The sequence below is a fragment of the Rhinoderma darwinii genome, chromosome 2 (assembly GCF_050947455.1).
Source record: "Rhinoderma darwinii isolate aRhiDar2 chromosome 2, aRhiDar2.hap1, whole genome shotgun sequence".
Lineage (NCBI taxonomy): Eukaryota > Metazoa > Chordata > Amphibia > Anura > Rhinodermatidae > Rhinoderma > Rhinoderma darwinii.
This window is the reverse complement of record NC_134688.1, coordinates 54,459,175-54,467,243: the sequence shown is the minus strand read 5'-3', so window position 1 is coordinate 54,467,243 and position 8,069 is coordinate 54,459,175. Positions and strand designations below refer to the sequence as shown.

General features: G+C 46.0%; 1 long non-coding RNA gene across 1 annotated transcript; it reads right to left on the bottom strand.

Annotated features, from left to right (window-relative positions):
• Positions 1-5,069: 5,069 nt before the first annotated feature.
• On the bottom strand, positions 5,070-6,617 carry LOC142740561 (uncharacterized). Its single transcript, XR_012880780.1, has 3 exons — positions 6,552-6,617; positions 5,974-6,105; positions 5,070-5,142 (listed from the first exon to the last, which is right to left on the bottom strand). It is a non-coding gene; the product is annotated as an uncharacterized LOC142740561 (long non-coding RNA).
• Positions 6,618-8,069: the final 1,452 nt, after the last annotated feature.

The window sequence follows — 8,069 nt, the reverse complement described above, 5'->3', positions numbered from 1 at the left end:
CAATACTGCGAATTTAACCCCTTAATGACAATACGCCTTTTCACGGTGGTCATTAAAGGGGTTCTCTGGAAAAAACTTTATGGTCTCATGTTTACTTGATAAAGTGGTTCTGTTTCCACTAAATGCGTTGTACCTCAAGAGACCCTCTATCTCTCTTTTTTATGTATGTTTTATTATGATCTATTGTTTTAGACAATTAATTATATATATATATTTTCTCAAAAAAGTATTGCGCCTGGATGGTGTCTCTTTTTTACAGTGGATCCCACCAGGTTCCCACTGTTTTTATCTACCTGCTCTTACTGAAGATGTCCTCAAAACTGGCTTAATGAGATGGTAGATCGGAGAGTGACTGAGGCAGTGGAGGCAAAACAGGGCGGACCTGTTGCAGGCAGCGGCTAAGGCATCTTGGCCCTCATTGGGGGACCTCTCCAGAACTCCAGTGAAGGACCTGGGCATGTAGACGAAGCCAAGGCAGACCCAGCAGAACCGGGTTGATGGCTTTAGGCAGGACGAGGAAGTTGATCTGTTCTGAGTGAAGGACTCCGATTTGTAACGTAAGTGGTTTCATGATAGCCACAATAGGATCGGGCAATGGTAGTCCATTTACAGAAGCAACAGCAAGGGATCTCTCTAGAAGAACTGTGGGTAGATGTAGTCGGTCTACTAAATCCTGCTGGATGAAATCTGCAGCTGCCCTGGAGTCAAAATAGGCAGAGGAGAAGTGTGATGTCTCTCCCGAGATGATGGTCACAGGAATAGATAATTTGGAAGAGGTTTTGATGTTTGGCATCATCCCACCTAGAGTTGCCTCTCTAGGAGCTGGAGTTTCCCGGCTTTTGTGGACATTGGCGCACGAAAGGGCCTTTAAGGCCGCAATACAAACACAGACCTGAAGAGAATCAGCGCTGTTTCTCCTGCTCGGACAACTTGACTCTGTCTACCTGCATTGGTTCCTCAGGTAGAGCAACAAGAGGGGGCAGTAGTGGTCTCTGGAACGAGGGTGCTAATCTGTGAAAACGTCTCTCCACCGAACCTCCTCATCGCGTTCCTGGATCCTCATGTTGACCCGGGTAGCCAACAGGATATGGACATCCAAGGTAGGTGGGAGGTCGCGGGCTGCCAGCTCGTCCATGGTGTGTGAGGACAGTCCATGCCATAAGTCGCCACCAATGCTTCATTGTTCCATGCCAACTCTGATGCCAGGGTACGGAAGGAGATGGCATACTCTCCTGCTGTGGACCCCCTTGATTGAGGGTTAGCAGAGTGGCTGCTGCTAAGGATGTTCGACCCGGCTTCTTGAACACGTCACAAAAAGTCTGTAAGAACAGGGCTAAGTCCGAAAATTTGGGCCCCTGTCATTCCAAGATGGGGTTCGCCCATGCGAGGGACTTGCCAGCGAGGAGGGAAATAATGAACGCTACCTTGGCCTCATCAGAGGAGAAATGGTGAGGACGCAGTCATAGCGAGGAAAAAGAGGCAGTGCAACTGTAGATCCGGAAAACAGACAGTAGGAGTATTAGGCAGTGGAACGGCAGCAGTCTCTGGGGAAGGAACAGGGAGTTGATCCAGTCGGGCGATGATGGAGTTTACAGCCACGAGGAGTTGATCCTGACGTGCATATAGATACAATATATACTATTGGGGTCCACCCCTTAGTAATTGCTGACGTGCATATAGGTCACGCATATCCGTCTGTATGACCTGAACTGTGGTCTTAGGCTGGCCAGCGGGTTCCATGGCCTGAGCGTACTGTCACAATCTAGGGAACATATGTAGCTGACTTTAACTTGACTAATAACGCATTAAATACACAGTGGAAAGATCCCTTATCTTGACCTTTTCAATGACTTCTCAATGGTTATTTTTGTGTGATATCATGCTGCAACAAGTTATCAGAGTCAAGTTAAAGATGGCTACATCTGTATGTGGACCCACTAGGCCGTGGGCTCCGGCTCAGATAGGGCTAGGTGTGGCAGGTTGCGCCAGACGAAGCGGATGGCACCAGGAATGGTAGATGACACACAGACGTGGCATATCCAGCCGGCGGTACCACACAACTCTGATAAAAGGCAGGCACAGTTAGGAAACAGCAAGGGATACAGGAAATAGGATGCAGGGAACGGGAACTCTGGGATCAAGCAGGAAAATACTAAGGGACCCTTTGCAATACAAACATGGGAAAAGTACAAACAACACTCAAGCAAGGAGTGGAAGGGCAGAGACCTTTTTATAATCCAGGGTGCACTGGGGTAGGATAGAAAACTTTTAGGAAGTGCGCACGCTGGCCCTTTAAGGCACTCCTCGCACACTCCAGGAAGGGAAGGCCGCGCCAGCCGTGGTCTCTGGGGAGGTGGCCAGGAAGTTGCGTTCATCACAGGGTGAGCGACAGAGGTCCGCAGTCATAACACTGAGATTTTTTTTGGTGTTGTATATATGTACTGAGCAGTGGCGTAACTACCGCCGTAGCAGCCTCATGCTACGGGGCCCGTGGCATGAGGGGGCCCGTGTCGCCCGCCGGCACGGGCCCCCACCATGGCCGGAGGCTCCGCTGGCAGCCGCTATGGCTGCTACAGCGGGACGCCACTGAACACTACGGCAGAGCAGGGAGGTATCTCCCCACTCTGCCATTAACTGGTTCCCGACCGCTGGCTGTATTTTTACGGCCAGCGGTCAGGGTCCTTAAAACCTGAGCCATAGACTTTTTACGACTCCGGTTTTAACTTACTGCCCGCGCGATCGGGCTGCTGAATGTCGGGTCTCCGGCTGTCAGTGACTGCCGGGGACACTGAGGAGAGGATAGAAGCAGCTTTCGCTGCCAGCGATCACACATGTATCCCCTATCCTGTGGATAGGGGATACATGTATTTTGTAGGACACACTGTAGGTCGCAATTTTTTGGGAGGGAGGACGCTGTATGGCGTTCCCTACAGGGGGGGGACACTGTATGGCGTTCCCTACAGGGGGGGCTGTATGGCGTTCCCTACAAGGGGGGCTGTATGCCGTTCCCTACAGGGGGGGGCTCTATGGCGTTCTCTACAGGGGGGGGGATGTATGGCGTTCCCTACAGGGGGGGCTGTATGGCGTTCTCTACAGGGGGGGCTGTATGGCGTTCCCTACAGGGGGGGCTGTATGGCATTCTCTACAGGGGGGCTGTATGGCGTTCTTTACAGGAGGGCTGTATGGCGTTCTCTACAGGGAGGGCTGTATGGCGTTAGCACTGTCCAATAAATATACAGTAAACAGAAGAAAATACGGTCCAGCAATCCTCATGACAATGTGATGACTTTATTAGAAAAACATTTTATAAACCACACGGCATGTTGAAGTGATGATACAAGACTGCTTACGCGCTTCGAAAGCCAACTACATTCTTCGCAAATGTACGCCATCTCCTCCAAACAGTCAATTACATCAGAAGTCCAGTTCCTTGTGCTGCGTGACTCGTGGACGCCCTATCCGTGGCGATATCCGTGTCCTTTCCACTGCTTCTCACTTGAGTCCTGTAGGCACAAAAAACATTCTGCAAGTTTCCATTGTCATCCGTGCCTGCAGATTCTGCTTTAATGATGCAACTCACTCAACTCCTTGTCTATTTCATCGTTTACTGATGCCTCTTTTAGATGCGACAGATGTATTTTTTTTTATACTTACCAGCCTGCTTCACAGGCACCATCCCTTTTTATTGGCACCTGATCAATAAGGGGGTCCTGCTCCACCACCATAACACTGCAATACTAAACAAAATCTTCCATAGACATCACAAAAACTAGACAAGCCTTTCCTCCCTTATGTTTCCCAACATTTCCTGGGACAAGTGTGTGTAGGTAGAAATCAACAAACATGTTTCCTGGCCCCAAACTTTACCCCCTCTTTCCAGTAAAGGATTGGCTTTCGGTATCACACCTCCTTGCTTTTACCTTTTTACTTTATCCTGCGTAAACATTTTTTTCAGCATCTTAAACGTCTTGCCCATTAGCCCATCTATCCCCAACATCAGACCACTTATTATCATCTGACAGATCAGAATCAGACTCAACCAGCTACTGTTGCCTTCTTCTGCTTCTCTTTACATCCAGATGCGCTGCTCCTGTAATTCCAAACATTGTGCCAGTACCCCGTGTTCTAAACATTTTGGCAACCCCAAGGTGTCCCTCTCCCATGTTGAGATTATGAGGCCCTACTGGGATATTGCTGCCTTCATCGACCCTGGATCCCTGCGCAAGGATCCTGGCACTTGGCCCATCATCGTGCCATGTTCCCTCAAATTTTTGCTAGAATGATACCATTGAGGATACCTGCCTTGCTTCCTTGATGTCATTTGCTCCAAACAATCCAGTACACCCCAAGTCCAGGTCCTTGTGCTGCATGACTTGTGGGGGCTCTATACGTGACAATATCCTGGCACCTTCCATTGCTTTCCGCTTGAGTGCTGTAAATATAAAAACATTCTGCCAGTGTCCATTATCACCTATGCCTGCAGATTATGACTGTGTAATGAAACTCACTTAAGTCCTTGTCTATTGCATCCAGGCCTTGACACATCGCAAATGTTCTTGGCAGACCAAAGCTGTCTAAAATCCCCCTACACTCCCTCACCCAATTACCTTACACCTACGTTCAGTTCCAAACCGAGCCATGTGGCCAGCATTTTGGACAAAGATACCCCTAACTTACATTATGCCTATTCCTACCAACTATCCAAGGTTCCCCACTGCTACGCCTTTCCTGGCATTTTGCCCGCTCATTACTTTTTCAATGTACAGAGCTACTGGTGGATACTGTATATAGTAACTAATGATGGACATACCGCATATAGATGAAATATTACTTCAGAGAGTCCCCCTGGCAGCAGGCAGCCGATCTCAAGAAATTCTGGAACAAAAAGTATAAACTGTGAAGATATTATGACGTGCGCTTAGTATGGTTCATCATATCAACAAATATATGTTCAGCCTATTGAAAACATCAGGGAGATTGTTCCCACAGACTTGTCATGTGTCTCTATAGGAACATTCTGGATGACATCACATTATAGAATTTCTATAGGTTGTTATTTGCTATAATACTTACATATATATACAGTGGATCTTCTAGCATGTCGGCTGTCACTGGTGCCACATATTCAGATGTTATAAATGTCTGTAAAATACATAATGGGTTTAATGCACATACATAAAATAACCCCATATCTATAATGAATAATAATATATTTATTTCACACATTTCATTTTCTATCACAGGGCGAGTCCAATGCCCCTCTGCCACACAAATAACACCAGCAGTATAATGGCATATAATAGTTGGAGGACCCTGGTATAGATTTTGTATCAGGGACCAGGAGCTTATTGTTATTCTTCTATATAATCTTATCCTTAATGGAAAACTTCTAATTTGTCTTTTGTGGAGTCTTTTGGACTGGAGTAGAGAGAGTAGAAAATGGTAAATTGGATTTCTGGATTCAACAGACAAAATAATTATTAAAGGGGTTTTCTGACAGTTTCATAAACCTTAGTCTAAGCCGCATATGGCTAAAAATAACAAATTGTCCCTACTCATTTTTTAAATTCCCTGTGGCTCCTGCGCTGGTGGTTCTGTTGTCTTTAGTTGCTAGGCCACAGCGGTCATATACGTGTGGATGGCATGTCACGTGGCAGCTATTGTGTCACATCCAGGGCCGGCCTTAGCTTTATTGGTGACATGTGCAGTATCTGTGACGTCCTCCCCCTTATGATGCACCATGTAGTGTCCAAATAATTTAATCATACAGTGCCCAAATAACATCACCCAGTCAATAAACTAGGGATTGTATCTTTCTGTTTTTTTATATTATAGGTTTGGGCCCTAAATGCCGGATCGGCAGTGTAAGTTGAGGGTGCCTAGGCCATCTATGGTGGTAGTGCCCTCTTCAGTATTGACCAGTAATACACACTATGTGATCATTTAGAGATGCAGTTAATAAAATACACTGACCTTGGACTCTCCTACTGAATACATCCGACTGAATGTAGAACGTTATGTGATGTGAGGTGGAGGGCTCTGCTTAATCTTTGATCTGCCCTCCTGGGACGTGTGGTTATCATTAACTCTTATGAGGAATTAATTCTAGGAGAAAGAAAGACAATGTATTAGGACAAATCTCAATCAATGGCAACATTTCTATCTAGAACAGAGTCCAGTCCCCAACCAGTGTAAAATTACCAAAGGGGTAAATAGGATGACCGGCTGGGGTCCAGGGATTTGGGGTGGCCCACAGCTCTGGAGCTCCATACGCCCCTAAAAATTGGACAAACAATAACGGCGCAGGGAGGAAGCGAAATGTCTGACCCGGTTGGTTGTCTATTAGGTGAGTATAATTTTTTATTTTATAGGAGCAAAGGGGGCACTATTAATATGGGGGATAAAAGGACTGAGTCAGGCTTAGAAAAGGGGGCTTCATTACTGTGGGGCCATACAAAAGGGGCATTCTGACCCAGGACATACAAAAAGTGTCATTCTAACTGTGGAGGGTATTGGTGGATACTGCATATAGTAACTAATAAGAGACGCACCTTGCATAGATGAAATATTGCTTCAGAGAGTCCCCCTGGCAGCAGGCAGCCGATCTTAAGGTGTTCTGGAAAAAACAATAATTGTGTAGTTTTATTTCTCCAGACAGACGTGTGCTCAGTATAGACCACCCAACAATGAAGGAAATGTACATTAGGACACATGTACACAGCAACTTCATGTGGACGGACCTGTATGGTGGCGCACAGACTGCAGTACTGGTAATGTAGACACTCTGTGTGCGCTGTGTGCTCCCCCATAACCAAATGTGTATTAGGAAATTACATAAATAACAAGTCCCTTATATATTACTAATACCATAATATCTTCTTTATGGAGCATTTCTATAATAATAATAATATAAAGCTGCAGCAAAATTCCCAGCGTTTACTTTTGCTACATGTGGATGAGTTTTTGAGACTGTAACTATTCACCTGTAACACTTGTGAATTTTGCCGCGCAGCAAATCTGCAGCGTCTGAATTCAGCTTTATGGCGTAGAATATAGTACTCAAATACTGCAATCATACAGTGCCCAAATAACACTGCCAGACAAGTATTGTCTGCCACACTGTAATGTAATCCATTATCAAGGAATTGTATCTGCATCCTGAGCAGTGCCCTTTACTTTTTTTACATGAAGAGTGGGATTGAGTGTTCAAGCAATGGGTGCCCCAGACATCAAGACCAGTGGCGCCCCATTCATTAGTGACAGGTGATGCACCCAGTGTAACCGCACAGGTCGCACACCCCTAAAACAGGCCCTGGATGAACAACATTGGGGAATTTGTTCCCACAGTCTTGTCATGTGTCTCTATAGGAACATTCTGGATGACATCACATTATAGAATTTCTATAGGTTGTCATTTGCTATAATACTTACATATATACAGTGTATGTCCTAGCATGTCGGCTGTCACTGGTGCCACATATTCAGATGTCATAAATGTCTGTAAAATACATAATGGAATAAACATAAAATAACCCCATATCCATAATGAATAATAATATATTTACTTTCACACCTTTCATTTTCTATCACAGGACGAGTCAGACATTGAAAACATTTTGTAATCTTAGTGTAAACCCAGGGAACATAACTATAGGGGTGAAGAGGTTGCAGTCACACCCAGGCCCAGGTGTCCATGACTGACATTAGGGGGGGTCACAATGTGGGCAATTTACAAATGCCAATCCCCAATGCCCCCATCTCCTAGAGGAATCCCGATTTTCGCTGCTAGAAACGCGATGTCAGTGAGAGAAGCACCCAGGCGGAAAGGCAGCTGCTGAGTTGCCCGGCCGATTCTAAAACACAAGCAGTGGAAGGGAGCCAGCGCAGCGCCCCGTTCCACCTGCTGGAGGGATGCGCCCTATGTAATGGCACAGGTCGCACACCCCTAAGGCCGGCCCTGGCTACTGCTGAGCCTTATTAGGATAATATACGGTAGCTTTTTAAGACTATTTAATTAAATTAAATTAGACATCATATTGAAAACGACTGAGAAGTCACATTCCACATTA